Source organism: Castor canadensis, chromosome 15, assembly GCF_047511655.1.
Source record: "Castor canadensis chromosome 15, mCasCan1.hap1v2, whole genome shotgun sequence".
Taxonomy (NCBI): domain Eukaryota; kingdom Metazoa; phylum Chordata; class Mammalia; order Rodentia; family Castoridae; genus Castor; species Castor canadensis.
Window position 1 is genome coordinate 48,435,072 of NC_133400.1, and position 19,522 is coordinate 48,454,593.

The 19,522-nt window shown below is 36.5% G+C and overlaps 1 pseudogene; it reads right to left on the bottom strand.

Moving 5' to 3' along the window:
- Positions 1-2,397: 2,397 nt before the first annotated feature.
- On the bottom strand, positions 2,398-7,405 carry LOC109697445 (uncharacterized; annotated as a pseudogene).
- Between the last annotated feature and the right edge of the window lie 12,117 nt (positions 7,406-19,522).

Genomic DNA, 19,522 nt, shown 5'->3' on the forward strand with positions numbered 1-19,522 from the left:
TATAGTAGGTGCTCATAGCTATAAACTTCCTTCTTAGAACTGTCTTTACTATGTCACAAATGTTCTGATAAGTTGTGTTTTCATTTTCTTTTCCTTCTAGGAATTCCACCCCATCCCCATACACCCTATTTCTTCAATGACTAACAGATCATTCAACAGTATTTATCAGTCTCTATGTTTGAGTATTTTCTGCAGTTTCTTTGGCTGTCGATTTCTATTTTTATTCCAGGTGACCTGATAAAATAGGTTATTTAAATTTTCTTATATTTTTAATATAGTGTTTTATGTCCTAATATATGATGTATTTTGGAGACAGTTTCATTGGCTCCTGAGAAGAATGTATATTCTGCAGCTGTTGGCTAGAATATTCTGAAGATGTTTGTTAAATCCATTTGACCTATATTGTTTAATTCTGATATTTTTGTTATTGACATTTTTTTTTGGTCTAGATGACCTATTTATTGGTGAATTGGGTTTCTGAAATCACCCACTATTATTGTGTTGGGGGTCTACCTGTGCTTTTATTTACAGTAGTGTTTGTTTTATAAATTGGGTATGTTGACATTCAGTACATATATGTTTACAACTGTTATATCCTCTTGATGTAGTTGCTCTTTGTTAATATGAAGGGAACTTCTTTGTTTCTTCTGAATAATCTTAGTTTTCGCAGTCTCTTTTGTGATATGAGTACAGCTACTTCTGCTTGCTTTCAGGTTACATTTGCTTAGATTACCTTTTTCCATCATTTCTCTTGAAACCCTATTTGTCTTTACCGTGAGGGCACATTCTTTATAGGCAACAAATAGTTGGGACTTTGGGGTTTCATTTTGATGGTGGGACTGGGGTCTGAAATCAGGGCTGCGTGCTTGCAGAGCAGGCATTTTACCACTTATGCCACACTTTCAGTTCATTTTGCTCATTACTTTGGAGATGGAGTCTTGTGAACTATTTGCCTAGGCTGGCCTTGAGCTGCAGTTCTTCTAATCTCAGCCTCCCAAGTAGCTGGGATTACAGATGTGAGTCACCAGTGCAGGGCAGAAGTCTTTTTTTTTTTTTTTTTAATGTAACCTGCCAGCTTATTATTTTTTTTTTGGTGGTCCTGGGGCTTGAACTCAGGGCCTCACGCTGGCTAGGCAGACACTCTACCACTTGAGCCACTTTGCCAGCCCCAGCCTGTGTCTTTTGATTGGAGAATTAAGACCAATAACATTCAGAATTATTAAAAAACATGTAATAATTCTCATTTTTGTAATGTTTCTTTCCTAGTCCTCATTTGCTTATCAACTCATCTAGTGATGTTTATCTTTCCCTTCTGTGTGTAGGATTCCTTTCATATTTTTTGCAATTCTGCCTTAGCGTCATGAATTTCTTTAGTTTTTGTTTATGGCAGAAGGTTTTTATTTCTTCTTCAATTATGAAAGATAGTTTTTCTGGGTACACTAGAATGGCAGGGTTCTCCCCTCCCTCCTCAGGGCTTGAAATCTATCAATTCATTCTCTCCTGTCTTTAGGGAGTTTCTGTTGAGGTATCTGTTATTCTGATGGGTTTGCTTTTATGTGTGACTTAGTGTTTCTCTCTTGCAACTGTCAGTATTCTTACTTTGTTCTGTATACTTAATTTTTTCTTGGTGGTACTGGGGTTAGAACTCAGGGTCTCATACTTGCTAGGCAGGCACTCTACCACTTGAGCCACTCTGCCAGCCCTGCATACTTAATGTTTTAACTGGAATATGCTTTTTCTAGTCTTGTCTGTTTGGTGTCTTAAGTGCCTCCTGTACCTGGATAATCACCTCTTTTTCAAGACTTGGGAAATTTTCTATTGTTTTATTGAATTTTTAATGCCTTTAGCTTGCATCTCTTCTTTTATGTTCATAATTCATAGTTTCTATATTTTAATGGTATCTCAGAGGTCTTCCATGTTCTGATTATACTTTTCTTATTCTTTTCTTTACATTTGTCTGACTTCTGATTGTTCTACTTGGCCTTTAAGCCTTTATATTTTGTCTTTAAGTAGATCCAGTGTACTGGAAGAGATGGGAATGCCAGGTAAAAAATATAAAACCCACAATGTACTATGCAGACCAAAGCCAAAGTCCATCAACAACTGTTGGTTCCAACCTAGGTGACTTTTGGTCAGATTGGGATTTGAACTCATGGTTTTGTGCTTGCAAAGCAGGTGCATTAGCACTTGAGCCACACCTCCTCCAGGTGACTTATAATATGTGATGGAACCAGTTAGCTATGAGCAATTAACTAAAGTTGACCAGATGTCTTTAGTTGTGTTTGCTCCATTCTATGTGTTACTTAAAATCCCAATAGCATCACACTTACTCCATTGATTAATGGGGGAATTAGCACTGGGAAAGTCAGTCACATTAGACCCACCAATGAACAGATAAGACTTACAGCAATTTATTATATATACTTATAGTCAGGTGGAAGAGGACACTGCATGCTATTGTAGGCCCACAGAAGGAGTATACTTAGAAGCAGAACAGTGGGCATAGCGGGGAGGGCTTTGCAATAAGGAGAATGTGAGATGCTCCTTCAGTCCCATAAAATGATGTGATTGGTTTGAATAATTCTTCGGGCTGAGAGGAAACTGAAACATGTTATAATACAGACTGATAACATTTAAATACTATAGTATAATGCTATAAAATACTATATAGTATGATGGTGATTATATATATTTTAATTACTTATTATATAAACTAATTATATATATCTACTACTTATGTACAAAACTATACTGTATACTACATATTACACATACATGTAATACATACATCACACTAGTATTAGATACATGCTAATGTATTAGATATACTAGATAATACTAGATATACTAGTACAATATATATTAAGGTACAAAATCTGTTTGAATACAGATGCAAAAAGCCTCAATAAAATATTAGAAAATTGAATCGAGCAATGTAAAAAGAGATTACACTATATGATTTAACCCAGAAAATCAATGTTGTTCTCACATCTGAAAGTCACATAATAAACATGTCTATTTCCAGTGTGCACTGTAATACATTTTGGAATATATATGAGAGAAATGAAGGTATAGCCACTTTTTGTACACTCATAGTTTTTTCTTCAAGATTGAGTTCTTTGAATGGAAATGGAAAAACTGAAATGCTTACCCCATTTCTTATGTTCATAAGGCTTTTTCTCCACAGTAAGTCCTTCCATGCTGGAAGAACTGTAAAAATTTAAAGTTTTGCCACATTTTTAAAAGCCATCATATTTTGACTCCTTTCAAGTCTTCGAAGGAAACTGGAAAAATTAAACACTTTCCCACATTTCTTTCTCATAGCGTTTTACATAATGGAAGAGAACTAGAACATCTGAAGACTTTACCATACTTATAAGCACAGGGTTCTTATCTAGTGTGACTCTTTTTTAGGATCTTTAAAGAAAGCAGGAAAACTAAATGTTTTCCTTACCTCACAGTGCTTCTCTCCACTGTGAATACTTTCATATTTATAAAAGGGAACTGAAACATCATAATCCATATAGTTTTGTTTTCCAATGTGAACACTTCTGTGTTTTTAAAGGCAACTGGGAAAACTAAATGATTTACCACATTTTTGCATTTAAAGAGGTTTTCTCCAATACAATTTCTTTCATGTTTCCATAGGAAACTATAATAATGGAATTTCCTATTGTTTTCACTAATAGGGCTTTCCTCCAGTGTGAGTTCTTCCATGGTTTTGAAGGTACCTGGAAGAAGTAAAGGCTTTACTACACTGTTTACATTCCTAAGGCTTCTCCCCAGTTTTAGCTCTTCAATGTTGTTTAAGTACACTGGGAAAGTGAAAGGCTTTCCCATATACCTTACACTTAAAAGGTCTCATGTGCTTATTTTATAAGTGTATCTGAACACTTACGAGAGAAATGAAAGTGTTAGAACATTGTTTAAATTCATAGGGCTTCTTTCCAATATGGATTATTTTACGTTTACAAATTAAACTGGAAGAAATAAAGGGTTTACCACATTATTCATATTCATAGGGTTTTCCCCAGTATGAGTTTGTTTATGTTTTCAAATGGAAGTGGAATGGCTGAAGGCTTTACCATATTGTTTACATTCACAAGGCTTCTCTCCAGTATGTATCCTTACATGGATCTGACACGAACTGGAAGAACTAAACCACTTACCACATGGTTTACATTCATAGGGCTTCTCCCCATTATGAGCTCTTTCATGTATTTGAAGGGAAGCAGAAGAACTAAACCATTTACCACATTGTTTACATTCATAGGGCTTCTCTCCAGCATGAGATCTTTGATGTCTTCTAAATACACTGGAAAAAGGAAAAGCTTTCCCACATATCTTACACTTAAAAGGTCCATTTCCAGTGTGTTTTATCATATGAGTTCAAACACTTGTAAGAGAAAAGAAGGCTTTACCACACTGTTTACATTCATAGGGTTTCTCTCCACTATGAGTTTGTTCATGTTTTCTTATGGAACTGGAACAATTGAAGGCCTTACCACATTGTTTACACTCATAGTGCTTCTCTCCAGTATGAGTTCTTTCATGTATTTGAACATAACCAGAACAATTAAAGGCCTTACCACACTGTTTACATTCATAGGGCCTTTCTCCAGTATGAGTTCATTCATGTTTTCTAATGGAACTGGAACAATTGAAGGCTTTACCACACTGTTTATATTCATAGGGCCTTTCTCCAGTATGAGTTCATGTTTTCTAATGGAACTGGAACAATTGAAGGCTTTACCACACTGTTTACATTCATAGGGCCTTTCTCCAGTATGAGTTCTTTCATGTTTTCTAATGGAGCTAGAACAACTGAAGGCTTTGCCACATTGTTTACACTCATAGGGCTTCTCTCCAGTATGAGTTCTTAGATGTACTCTGAATACACTGGGAAAATAAAATCCTTTCCCACATATCATACATTTATAAGGTTCATTTCTAGTGTCCATTATCATGTGTCTTTGACCACTTGTGAGAGGAATGAAGGATTTCCTGTGTTGGTAACGTTCATAGGGATTCTCTGCACAGTCTTCACTCTCAAATGGGTTGTGTCCAGAGTAAGTTGTAATGTGCCTATCAAAAAATGAATGACAGCACACCTAATTAGCATAGAGACTGAGCAACACTCTGGAGAATATGGATAAAAACCTTAGACTGCATCACTTCTCTGGCAACCCACTCAGGACCCTGCCCTTCCTGCAGAGGCATTCATTCTTTCCCTTAATAAACTTTCTTACCTCTATGCCAGAAAAAAAAAAAAACATATGAAGACACTAGGAATTTTCTTTTTCAGATTAAAATTGAAATCTCATTGGAAATTTGTCCATACTGACTTTTACAGAGTCTGCCAACTCTATGACTTCTGTACAAAGATGCAAGCATATTATTAATGGTCAGTAATTAGTTTCATTAATAGTTCTTGGATTTACAGTATAACTAGTATCAGGGAAACTGCAGGTTTTCTGACATGTCTCAACTGTTTGAAAGGAAATGGATGGATTATTTTGTAACATGGCTTCCTCAGAGCTATTTTCATATATGAATACTAGAAATGACACCCACAGATGTAGTTTTTTTTGTACTATGTAGAAGTCAAGTACTTTGAAAACATTGAATATCTATGTTACATTCAAGTATATGTTTTCTGATGAAAAATTGCTAAGAATAAATATATTTATAGTTGTGCTTGTTTGGTTTGCTTGTTTTAAAAATTACATGACATACTAAATTTCTGGAACATTGCTTTCTCTTGTGAAAACAAATTACCTTAGAGCTCTCTCAGGATTTTTGTTCTGATCTTCAATGTTATTTTCTTCCCACTTGTTTCCTAAAAACATAGAACCCAGAAAAATAATTACAAATTATTACGAACTTCAAACAATTACTAGATTTGAGCTGCACTGTAAACTGCAATCAGGCATGGTTTTCTCACAAAATATTACCTTCCCACATTCCAAGCTGATGACCAAAAAACCAACCTGTTTACTGGATTAAGGAAAGAAATGTTGTCATTCTTACCTATAGAAGTCAAGTTCCTGAAGACTTCCTGCATAACATCTTTGTAGAGATTCTTCTGGGAAAGATCCAGCAAATCCCACTCCTCCTGGGTGAAGTGTATAGCCACATCCTCCAAGGCCACTGAATTCTAAAACTGTTCTAAAACAGCCCACATATGTACAGTGTGGAGGCTGGGTGAAATCAATAGCACTGGGACTTCATATACATAAGATGTTCACATGATTGTGTGGTCTCAAAATATTTATTCCATGGTTTGGTCATGTAAAGTTTTATTTTCTCTCTGCACTCATTAGCTCATATACAGCTGTGCTGACAGAACTGAGCTACTACAAAAGGCAACATAAAAGCAGAATAAAAACACCCTTGTCATTAGTGAGTTCAGGGAATAAGATGTAGTCCTAGGTCACGCTTAATGTCTATTATAGAGTACATCTCTAACACATGTCACAACAAAGTCCTATTATCTATTGTGCAAAGAGAGTACTCATCCTTAATACTGCCTGCTGTTGGACAGGATTTGGGAAGGATCCCACAAACCTAAGTGTTAAGAATGACTAACAGTACCTAAAGAGTTCATGAAAACAATATGATATTTACTGAACTGTTTTCTTTTCTTTTTTTTTTTTGTGGTACTGGGGTTTGAACTCAGAGCCTACACCTTAAGCCACTCCACCAGCCCTTTTTTGTGATGGATTTTTTTCAAGATAGGGTCTCATGATTACTTGCCAGAATTAGCTTCAAACTGTGATTCTCCCGATACCTGCCTCCTGAGTAGCTAGGATTACAGGTGTGAGCCCCTGGCACCAAGAACTGTTTTCCTTCTGAAAGGCTATTATATGTTGCATTTTATACTAGTGCCGATCTGCCCCAACACCATGAGCACAATCTCTAATTGTGAGAAGATCTAATGATCTTCTCTGATACAAAAATTTCATGCAGGACATTATAATTTGTTAACTGGGGAATTGAGTCCATCCAGAATGACCACACCAACAGAACACAGTTTAGTCCACACCAAATTTAACCAAGTAGTAAACAAGACAGATGATTAAGAAAAAGAACAATTTGAAATGTTCTATTGGTCAGTATCAAAGACAAAGAGATAAGAAGAAAGATGCTATATGTTCTTAGAAACAACTCAATGTCACCACTTCTACTAAATGATATCCTTACAAAATTTCATAAATCTCCAAAATCTCAAAGCATTACTGGGTTTTGAACTCAGGATTTGCACTAGTTAGGCAGGTTGTCCACCATCAAAACAGACTTATGTAGTCAACAGAACTGACTTTCCAAACCTGACAAGAATAATTAATATCTAATAATAGTCAAAGTCTGCTGAACAAAGGACTGAGACTGCCTAACATACAGTCATGGGTTACATAATGATGTTTTAGTCAATATTTTGGTCAACAAGGAACCGTATATGCAAAGGTGGTCTAAAGGGAAAGGGATGTTTGTAATTCTGGTACAAATGGAATGCATTGTTGTCTTCTGTATTGATAAAGTAACATATTGTGAAAATATGTAGCATAGGAAAAATGGACTATATTATATAGTCCATATGAGTAACAGGCAACACCATCTAGGTTTGTGTAAGTACACTATGATGCTTATGCCATGATACGAATGTATCCCTATGAAGTGACACATGCTTGTATATTGGGGACTTTCAAATTATAATAATCCAAGAGCCAGGCTCTGATGGCTCATGCCTGTAATCCTAGCTACTCAGAAGGCACAAATCAGGAGGATTTCAGTTTGAGGCCAGCCTGGGAAAAATTCTTGAAACCCTATCTTGAAAATACCCAACACAAAAACAGGGCTGGCAGAGTGGTTTTAGTAGTAGAGTGTCTATCAAGCGTGAAGCCCCCAAGTTAAAACTCCAGTACCGCCAAAAAGATAACTAATAATCCAGCAGAACAGTATGAGCAAAGATACGAACAGTTTGAGAGAAAAAGTCTTCCACTGGCTGGCATTTACAAGAAAAGTTAATTAATGACAAAACAGGTATTAATTATAGAGTTGTGGAACAAATTACAAAGTTATAAGAATAAAGGTTAGTCAATTAGGGAATCTCAAGCAGGGATGACCATGCTAAAAAGTTGAGATAATACACTGCTATTTCCTACAAATTCAACTTTACCTTGATCTATAGCCCACTAAATACTCTGTAATGTTCACAGAATTTATTGTGCATTTGTACATTTCCTAGAGCAAAAAAAAATCAATTTGAGAAAGCCCAAATACTATTCTCAGTGGAACAAATGAGTGATCTAGATTGCCCACAGCCTCAAACACTAGTATGTATGAAATGCACTAATGCAACAAAAACCACTAATAAATTCCTTAATTTCAATTACATCAATATTCATTTATTGAAAAGTCAAAGGAGGAAAAACTAAAGAACACTGTTCTTTATTAAACATAGGAGATGGTAAAGATATGAAACATTGCCTCTGAATGGTGACAGTGGTGATCAAAGAGACAAGATGAAGATGAGTCCAGGAATGAACTATCTGAAAACTTCAAGGAGTAACCAAGCCCAGTTGTGAATCTTGGTAATTTCAAGGACATTCCTATTTTTGTTACTAAAGTCTACAACAAAGACTTTATTCATCCTTTTATGACTATATTTCATGATCATAAAAAAGCTAAAAAATTAATCAAGGTTGGAAAGGATAGTTTGAATATGGTTGTTTATAATATGGTAACCTCAGTTTAATTTACACATTTGAAAAGGAAACACATTAACAAAGCTGGAAATGCTATCTCTTCAGCCAGCAACAGCAGGTGTCAGGACAGCCTGCTCACAGCACCTTCTGTTATGGTCACCTGAAAAGCTGTGGTTTTGAGATGGAAGGAAATTAATATTTATGAAATTGACATCTGTGGGGAGAGTAAGGCTGGCCTGTCAAGGTGGTCTGCAATGCTTGAAGAAGCAAGCAGAGAAACCTGGCCTTAATTTTTACTGAGGATAGATAGGAGGCCAGAGAGAATTCACTATTATCAGGGGTTTAAATGGTTGCAGTTTGCTTTCATCACCAAAAAAGAGTAGTCCTTCTTTTCTTTGCACCTTATTTGTATGTGTCATGTCAAGTAGAAGAAGAGAGTAGAAGTCAGTCAGGTGTGGTAGTGTAGACCTATGGTCCCAGCTACTCTGATCACTTAAGTCCAGCATTTTGAGGCCAGCCTGAACAACAGAGCAAGAATATATCTCCAAATACATAAGTAAGAAAATTTGACAGAAACATACAATGTACTGAGATCGAGTCATGAAGGAATGGAAAATCTGAACACATCTACATTGTAGAGATTTATAAAGTAGTCAATATCCACAATAAAAATCCAGGTTGCCTTAGTTTCATTGCTAGAGATTTAAAAAAAAATTAGTATCAAGTTTCTTCAAATGCTTCCAAAAACCTGAAGAGGAGAAAACACTTCCAAACTCAATTCTATAAGGCAAAATTCCAATGCCAACAATGAAGACTGCAAAAAAGAAAACTGCAGGTGAATGTTTTTTACGAATATATATGCAAAAATCCTCAAATAAGCCAGGTGCAGGTGGGTCACGTCTGTAATCCCAGCTACTGAGAAGCTGAAAATGGCAGGACTGCAGTTTGAGGCTAGCCTGGAGCAGTTTATGAGACCCCCCCCCATCTCCAACATAACCACAGCAAAACGGACTAGAAGTGTGGCTCGAAAGATTAGAGAGCCTGCTTTGTAAGCACAAAGCCCTGAGTTCAAATCCCAGCCCCACCCCCCCAACACACACACACACACACACACACACACACACACACACAAAGTCCTTAAATAAATACTGGCAAACCATATCTGGAGGCACATTTTTTTTTTCATTTTTCTTTTATTATTCATATGTGCATACAAGGCTTGGTTCATTTCTCCCCCCTGCCCCCACCCCCTCCCTTACCACCCACTCCGCCCCCTCCCTCTCCACCCCCCTCAATACCCAGCAGAAACTGTTTTGCCCTTATCTCTAATTTTGTTGTAGGGAGAGTATAAGCAATAATAGGAAGGAACAAGGGTTTTTGCTGGTTGAGATAAGGATAGCTATACAGGGCATTGACTCACATTGATTTCCTGTGTGTGGGTGTTACCTTCTAGGTTAATTCTTTTTGATCTAACCTTTTCTCTACTACCTGTTCCCCTTTTCCTATTGGCCTCAATTGCTTTAAGGTATCTGCTTTAGTTTCTCTGCATTAAGGGCAACAAATGCTAGCTAGTTTTTTAGGTGTCTTACCTATCCTCACCCCTCCCTTGTGTGCTCTTGCTTTTATCATGTGCTCATAGTCCAATCCCCTTTTTGTGTTTGCCCTTGATCTAATGTCCACATGAGGGAGAACATACGATTTTTGGTTTTTTGAGCCAGGCTAACCTCACTCAGAATGATGTTCTCCAATTCCATCCGTTTACCAGCGAATGATAACATTTTGTTCTTCTTCATGGCTGCATAAAATCTGGAGGCACATTTAAAGGGTTACACTAAAACCAAGTAACTTGTATCCCTGAAATATAAGGATAGTTTGACAAATGAAAATCAACCCATGCAGACATTGCTATTAGCAAACTGACTCAAACACTATAGCCTTGAGAACAGATACAGAAAGAGTATTTGAGAAAGACAGCAGACATTGACATTAAAAACACACAATTAGGTCTAGAAGGCAAAAGCTTCATTACAAAAATTGTGATATATAAAAAATCACAGGAGCACCACAAAAAAGTCTTTCCCTAAGATTAGGATCAAGACAGAAGACCTCTTCTTTTTACCACTTCCATTCAATAACTTACTAGAAATCTTAGGGAGAACAAGTAGGCAAAAATAAATAAATAAATAAATAAATAACCTGAGACAGCAACAGAGAAATACATGCAAACTAGAAAGAAAGAAGTAAAAAATTATCTGTTCTCAGGTGAAATGATCTGGTGTGTCCTAAACAGTACATACACAGGAAAACAAACAAAATGCTTTATCAGTTCCTTAATGTCTGAAACAAATAAATGAATTCAGTAAACTTGTAGGATACAAAAGGAACTTAAGTGACATATATATACATCAATGATGACTTATTTAAAGGGAAATCAAGAAAAAAATACCATGAATAATAGCATCAAAAATAAAAAATGCTTAGGCATTAACCTGACGTAGAAAATAAAAGATTGCACAATGAAAACTATAAAATATTCCTGAGAGAAATAAAGCAAACTATGAATAAACAGAAAGGTATCTACTGATGATGAGCTCAAAGACTTAATATTGTAGAGACTACCTAATATCACCTACAAATTCAATGAAATCATTAACAAAAAAAATGACAGTCCTTTATAAAAACAAAAGGCAGCTGGGCAACAACTAAAGTCATTTAGTTCAATTACTACAGAGTCCAGGAAGAATGAGGTCAGCAAAATTTCAGACTGAACTGCTCCAAACACATGTCCCTGCACAGAGGAAAATACAAGTGTCAGGAAAAAAAACTTGGTGAAAACTCTTGAATATCCTCAAAGTTTTATAGAACTATGTGATTGCAAAATCAAGAAAAACAGTGAAAAAATGGTAAGAACACTGTTGGAGTGTCTACCAACATCCTGCTCTAACCCTTCTCTTACAGCTAGTCTGGAAGACACCAACGCAGTGTTCTGTGTGGGACCCAGACACTGTTCCAGAAGAAGCACAGCAGCCTTACTTATAAATTTTGGCACTTCTACAATACAATTTATCTGGGGGCTACCTGAATGAAACAAGGCTCTCATTCTTTTGTCTAAGACAGAAGGCAGTGTGGAAAATTAACAAGAATTGACTAATTTCTGTGTGTGTGTGACTTGGTTTGAACTCAGGTTTTTGCACTTGGTAGACAAGTGCCCTACCGCTTCAGCCACACCTTCAGCCCCTTAATTTTTTTTTTTTTTTGTGGTACTGGGGTCTGAACTCAAGGCCTCTACCTTGAGCCACTCCAGTCAGCCCTTTTTTGTGAAGGGTTTTTTGGAGATAGGGTCTCATGAACTCTTTGCCCAGGCTGGCATTTTTGGAGATAGGGTCTCATGAACTCTTTGCCCAGGCTGGCTTCAAACCACGATCCCCCTGATCTCTGCCTCCTGAGTAGCTAGGATTACAGGCATGAGCCACCATGCCCAGCCCTTAATATTTTTTAGGTAAACAAAAAGCCAGCACCACGTGGACCAACACATCACTGTTTACACAAATAATACACATAAAGTCTAGGACAGAAAGCTGCAGTGAAATTTTCTTTCAAAAATTAAAGAGTATTCAAAAGCAATTGTGTAATGTAAGGAGAACTGAGAAAGCCCTGCATTCCCAGGACAAAATCATTCCAGAAAGGACGAGGAAGACCCTCATTTTCAGCACTGAATGAGTTGAAGGATCAGTTCAGCAGAAAGTGAAGGCTGAAACAGAATTTTAAACAGCCTGCTTATGTGTTAATGGAATGCCCTACCAGAAAACTAGGCACAGACAATGGAAGAGGCAAGTTTTTGTTGTTTCTTCTACTTTTTCTTTTTTACTTTCTGGCATTCACAGAAATCTGTCAAAACACTGAACCTAGGTAAAGGAAGAGACATGTCATTGACTAACACAATAGTAATACAGACTGCAAAAATACTTTGGAAAAGTCAATAGCCAAATGGATTATAGCCTTCAACAAACAAGAATAGATCACATTGGAGAGAAGTGAGAAACTGACTACCAGAGTTACCCTTTTATAATATTCAAATATCTACTTTTCAACAAGAAGAACTACAGCAAATAAAGAGAAACAGGAACATATGGCTCATCAATAAAAAAAAATGACTCGAGATAAACTACCTCTAAGGAACTTCAGACATTACTCACTAAACAAAACTTCAACTGTCTTTAATCTTTAATGTGTATACATCTAAAGCAGATAAAAAAAATGAAAGAAATTTACAGAATTGCAAAGAAAATGAAGAAATTGATGCAACATCAACCAGACTGACTTCACTAATATTTCTAAAATACATCAACCAAGAACAATAAGGTACATGTCCTTCTGAAGATTGCATAGAATATTCACAAAGACAAGCTACATTCTAAGCCATATACCACACATTAATAAATGTGAAAGACCAGAAAATACTCAAAATATGCTGAAAGAACTATAGTAGTTAAAATGGAAATGAGTAACACAAACAGAGTATGAAAACCTGCAAACAACTAGAAATAAATCACAAAGTCCTAAACAGTCAAAGAGATGTTTGGGAAAATTTAAATATTTAAAAAGAAATGAAATGAAGTCCATCTGATGAAAATTTCTGGAATGCAGGACAGGCAGTGCTAAGGGGGAAATTTCAAGCACTGAATTCACACATGAGAAAAGAATATCTAAAATCACTCATTTAACCTTCCATTTTAAGAAACTAGAGAATGAAGAGCAAGGTAACCCTACATCATGCACAGGAAAATAATTAGAGGAAACATCCATGAAACTAGAATCAGGAACAAAAGAGAAAATCAACAATACCAAATCTCAATATAATTGATAAACCTAGATTCAGGTTAAGAACAAAGTGAGAAGACACAAAAATTACTATTAAGAAATGTAGAGGAGTCATCATTGTCAATCCTATGGACATCAAAGAACAGTAAAGGAATATTATGAACAACTACATGACCACAAATCTGATGAACTGAGGTCTTTGAGAGAAACAATCTACCAAAACTCACATACAAGGAAAAATGATATGAATGGTACCATATATATTAAAGAAATGGAAGTAATAACTAATAATTGTCCACAAAAAATTTCTGTAAAATCCTTAAGGAATTACTGACACCAATTTCCTCTCCCAAAAATAGTGTGAACACTTCTTAATTCAGTCTGTGAGGCCTACATTACTTACTATCAAAATTAGATGGATATATTACAAATAAGAAAATTTTAAACCAAAGCTAGCAGAGTGACTCAAGTAGTAAAGTGCCTGCCTAGCAAGCTTGAGGCCCTGAGTTCAAAACAATTAACATAAACCATTACATCAAAAAGCTAAACAAAATCAAATAACCATATCAATAGTGATAGGAAAAAAACAAGAGAAAAGAGAAACAGACAGAGATTTAGAAAGAATAAAAATGTCTTTATTTACAGAAAACATGATTGTCTATGTAGTAAATCCTAAAGAACCAAGAAAATAAGGCAGGAGAATACAATGTTATTTTTTAAAGTCATTTATTGCCTATATATTGGCAATGAACAATTGGATTTGAAATTACAAACACATTACCACTTATACAGCATCAAGAAAAAGAAACACTCATACATAAACCTGACAAAACTATATGCAAAAACTACAAATTTCTAATGATAAAATGAGGACAATGTAAATGAATGGAGAGGAATTTCATGTTCCAAGATGGAAAGTCTCCAATACTCCAATGGCAGTTTTCCCCAATTTGAATTATAGATTCAATAGAATCCCAATATAAATTCTAACAAGTTACAAGGGAGTGTATATCAGCAAGAGCAACTGCTTAATATGTGGAGGCCCCAGGTTCTATCCCCATGACCCAAACCAAACAAAAGTTTAAAAACACATCTTAAAAGTTAATGAAAAATTTAGAACTTCTCAAAATAACATAGGAAAAAGTCTAGTTTGGCATTGAGGTTTCATACATAACAAAAGAAAACATGATGTGCCAATAAGAAAAGTAATAAATTGAACTGATTGTAACTAAGCATCTGTTTTTCAAAAGACACAGTTAAGAGAATAAAAACACAAGCTGGAGATGAAAACGTGGTGGTTTGTAAAACACATCATGTTAATGGACTTGTACTCAAAAACTGTAAGGAACTTTTTAAAACTCAGTAAGAAAGCAAATAACCAATTTAAAAAATGGGCTAAAGGTCTAGAAAGACATCTGTAACAATATGTTTACTGTCATATGTCATTAGAGAATTGCAAATTAAACAAGGTACCACCATTGACCTAGCAGGGTAACTAAAATCCAAACACTGCTATCACCAAATGATGGCAAAAAGGTGAATGGAACAGAACCACTGCTTTGAAAGTCACTCTGTCATACTCTTCCAAAGACAAACACATTCTTAAGTACTTACCCAAAGGAATAAAAAACTGACATACACATAAAACTCTTCACAGAAAATAGAAGAGAATTTCCCAAAGCTAGAAGCAACCAAGATGCAACCTATCCATAGCCTAATGGATAAACTGTGGTGTTACCACACCGAAAACAAGTTATGAAGCCATGAAAAGTATGGAGAGATCATAAATGCATACGACTAAGTGAAACATGACAGTCTGGAATGGCTACAATATGCTCCCAAGTAAATATCACTTGGGTGAAGGCAAAATTATGGAGATAGTGAAAAGATCAATGGGTGCCAGGAGGAGAGATGAAATAGATAAAGGGGAAGAGAGAAAATCAGGGAGAACAGGATTCTCAGGGCAGTGAAACACTTCTGCATGACACTATTATATTGAACGTAAGTCACATGTAATTTGTCAAAACCCACACAACTATGCCACACAGAAAAATGAACCTTAAAGTATGGACTTCAACTAATAACAGTGTTGCTTCATCCATTCTAATCATCATCACATGTAGTGTTACTCTTTTCTGATGCTGTGACAAAATACCTGAGATAAACAACTTAAAAGGAGGAAGGATTTAATTTGGCTCATGGTTTTAATCCATTGTTGCTTGGCCCCGTTGCTTTGGCCTGTGGAGTCTGAACACCATGACACAGAGCTTGTGGTGGAGCAAAGCTGCTCACATCATGGAGGCCAGGAAGCGAAAAGAGGGGAAGAATGGAAGAATGCATCCCCATAACCACATATAGTAGATCCTTGGTATCTGCAGGTATGCATGTCTAAGGAGACTGCTGTTGAGGAACAACCCTGAATGCTCAGGATGCTTAGGGTTCAGTACTCAAAAATTACTCAAATTCACCTTTCTCATACAGTTGGTCTGAATATCCATAACATGGAACTGCCTGGAATAGGCTGCTTAACTCTCAAAAAACGAATATTGTACATATCAATACCATTCACAAAAAATTAGATCTTATTTCATGCACTTTATCTTGAATTCTGTGGATGCTTTATTAATTTTTCCGTAATGCTGCCAATTTCCACTTAAGACATGACACCTTTCAACAAGTTGAAAAATTTCACTCTATCACTTACATTAAGCCCTTTTTGGCTTGGGGGAGTACCGTAACTTTTATCTTGATTATGGCATTCTATTTCCTTTTTGGAAGGCATATTTTCACAAAATTAAGGACAGGGAAACACTCAGCAGATTAAACAATGGTTTAAACACAACTCATAACACAGGACAGACTGAAAGCTTTGAATCAATTGAACTGCATAATGCATATGTGGGAATTAACAATTTTTTGGTTTTGAAACTTCTTTTGAATTTTTAAACTTATTATTTTTTTATTACACATGGTCAAAACTGGTTATTAGGCCTCACCACCTAAAGATTCCATTTCCCAACAGTGCTATCAGCTAAGGATCAAGTCTTTAACACCTGAGCCTTTTGAAGACCCTTAAGATCCAAACCATAACATGTAGTATACTGATTCATCACCTGTAACTAACACTACACAGGATGTTACAAACAGGGGAAATTATAATCTGGAAGAAAAAAAGTGTTTCAGACTCTCTATACTCTGTATATCAAAAATTACTTTAAGAAAAATGAATTTTGCCAAGCACTAGTGGCTCATGCCTGTACTCCTAGCTACTCAGGTGGCAGAGATCAGGAGGATTGTGGTTCAAAGCCAGCTCTGGCAAATGGTTCTCAAGACCCTATCTCAAAAAAAAAAAAAAAAAAATTACAAAAAAGGGCTGATGGAGTGGCTCAGATGTAGGCCCTGAGTTTAAACCCCCAGTACTGCAAAAAGAAAGAAAAACGAATCTTATTTAATAAAAAGTGACTAAACTACCACTCTAGGGACAATTCTGGAGTACAGAAATAAGAAATAACATACACTGAATAATGCCAATTTATAAAAATGATGGAAAAATAAGGTAAATTGGTTAGAGATGCATAAATATGTTGCAAAACTATGAAGAAAAGCAAGGAAATTACCTTTTTTTTTTTTGGCAGGAATGAGGTTTGAACTCAGGGCTTATGCTTGCAAAGCAAGCGCTCTACCACTTGAGCCACACCTCCAGTTCATTTTGCTCTGGTTATTTTGGAGTTGGGTCTCTGGAACTATTTGTCCAGGCTGGCCTCAATCTTCAACCCCCACACTCATCCTCCCAAGTAGCTAGTATTACAGACATGAGCCATGAGTACCTAGCGGAAATTATCTTCTGATTCATAATAATCCTTTCATCTAGAAAGCAATGGAGGGCTGGTGGAGTGGCTCAAGTGGTAGAGTGCCTGCCTAGCAAGCATGAGGCCCTGAGTTCAAACCCCAGTACTGCCCCCCCAAAAATATATATACATATACATATAAAGCAATGGAATGATTTGGTCTTTAAAAATTATTTTATGTGAGGAATGTGGTGTGAAGACTTCCTTAACTGTACAATTGTTTTCTGTATTATCTACATACATAATATTTCTATTAAGTTTCCAAAATGTGAATTCAATATACAATTCTCAGTGCATCTTAAAATGCCAGCCACATGCTGAAAGTAAATTTTTAAAAGAAAACAGCCTTGGTTTCAATTCCCAGTACCACAAAAAGGATTCTAAAAAAAAGGAACATAGTAAACTAATTTTCTTGAAGTTTTAAAATTTATCTAATGAATGAATAAAACAGAAAAGATATATACTGGAAGACATCAAAATAAAATGAATGGGAAAAAAACATGTCCTCAGAAAGGAGAGTGAACTTCACCATGATTTCTTAAAATAAGCAAACCAGGTTTGCTTTATTTGTTGGTGAACTTAAGGAAAACTACTTTTAAGAGAGGAAATAGACTCTCGGCTGCCTCCACCTTTATATTTTCCTTTCCTAACTTTTAATAAATTCCATTTACACCCATATGTCATGCAATAGATTCTTCCCTGTGGGACACAAAGAATCTGGAAGTCTTCTGATCACAGATTGCACCAGTGCCATTAACACAAGGACTGTCTTACTCATCTTTGTATTTCCAAGTCTCTGGCACAATGCCTAGCTAATAGCAACTATTCAATAAATGTTCACTGACTAGATGAATAAAAAAAAAGAGAGAAATAGTAGACAAATGTTTAAGACTATCCAATCTCTAAGAATAGTCAACATGTTGACTGTCACCAAGTGTTACAGATGGAAAGCTTATGAAACCCGCAAAATGCTTATGCTAAAATGACAACTCCCAGTGGGATGGGATTACATCTCTGTGAGGTGAGTGGAATTAGATAAGATCATGAAGAAATACACATAGGATTAGTACTCTTATGAAAAGAGACATGAATCTATCAAAAAAACAGATGTGTAAATAAAACAAAACAGTTACCCACTGTCACAAATTCTTCACTCTACAAATGACAGAAGTGCTGTTTTCCCTAATCCTCATGATTCACAAATTAATCTATCACCCTTCTCTAGAACTGCATTAAACCCTGGTCCTGTCCAGAAAATACTTCATGATCACCCTCCATTGGAGACACTGGACTACAACTCAAGCACACTTGGCTTTTTAGGGATTGGCACCACTGCACTAGGGTAGGTTTGCCTTATTCTTTGGGAGAGTTTTCCCCCTTCCCAACTGTGAGAGAATACAGAGGGCAGGAACCCTTTCTGACCTGGACGCCCAATACCAGCAAAGGGAACTGGGCTTAGAGGCAGGTAATGTCCTAAGAAATTATCTATTGTGATGAGGCCTGTTCCAGAGGTTTCTGGGCCTCAGAGCCTCCAGCTGCTCCTCGTGAGAGGCTGCACCCCACACTTCAGGCTGTCCTCTAGGAGGTGGTGACACGGCCTGAGATAGACTACACTACCTAGGACAAGGCAGCTGTGGGCACCTTGCCTTAGCTCAGGCAGCTGTGAAACCCAGGATCAGGAAACAGGACATGGCTGAGGACACATTTCCCTGTAGAGTTTCCAAAGGGGGAGCCAAACGCAAAGACATTCTGATAAGGTGTGTTCGCCTAGGGAGAAAAGCAAAAAAGAGGCACGAGCGTTTTTACAGAGAGCATCGGGTGATTATTCTCTGGCTACCTGTGTGAAATATTTACAGACATCACCACTGTGAGGAAAATGACAATTAAAATACTGCGTCCAGGGCTGACTGAGTGGCTCAAGTAGGAGAGCGCCTGCCTAGCAAGCTTGAGGTGTTAAGTTCGAACACCAGTACCGCAATGACAAAACAAAACAAAAACCCCCACAATACAATAATAATAATAATAAAATACTGCATCGATTTGTAGCAAGCCCTCATTGCTACTTTGTAGTAAGACAGTGCAGAATGCTGTGACCTGGAGACGGGAACTGGCACTTGGGAAACTGGGAGGAAACTAGAGTTTCATGGT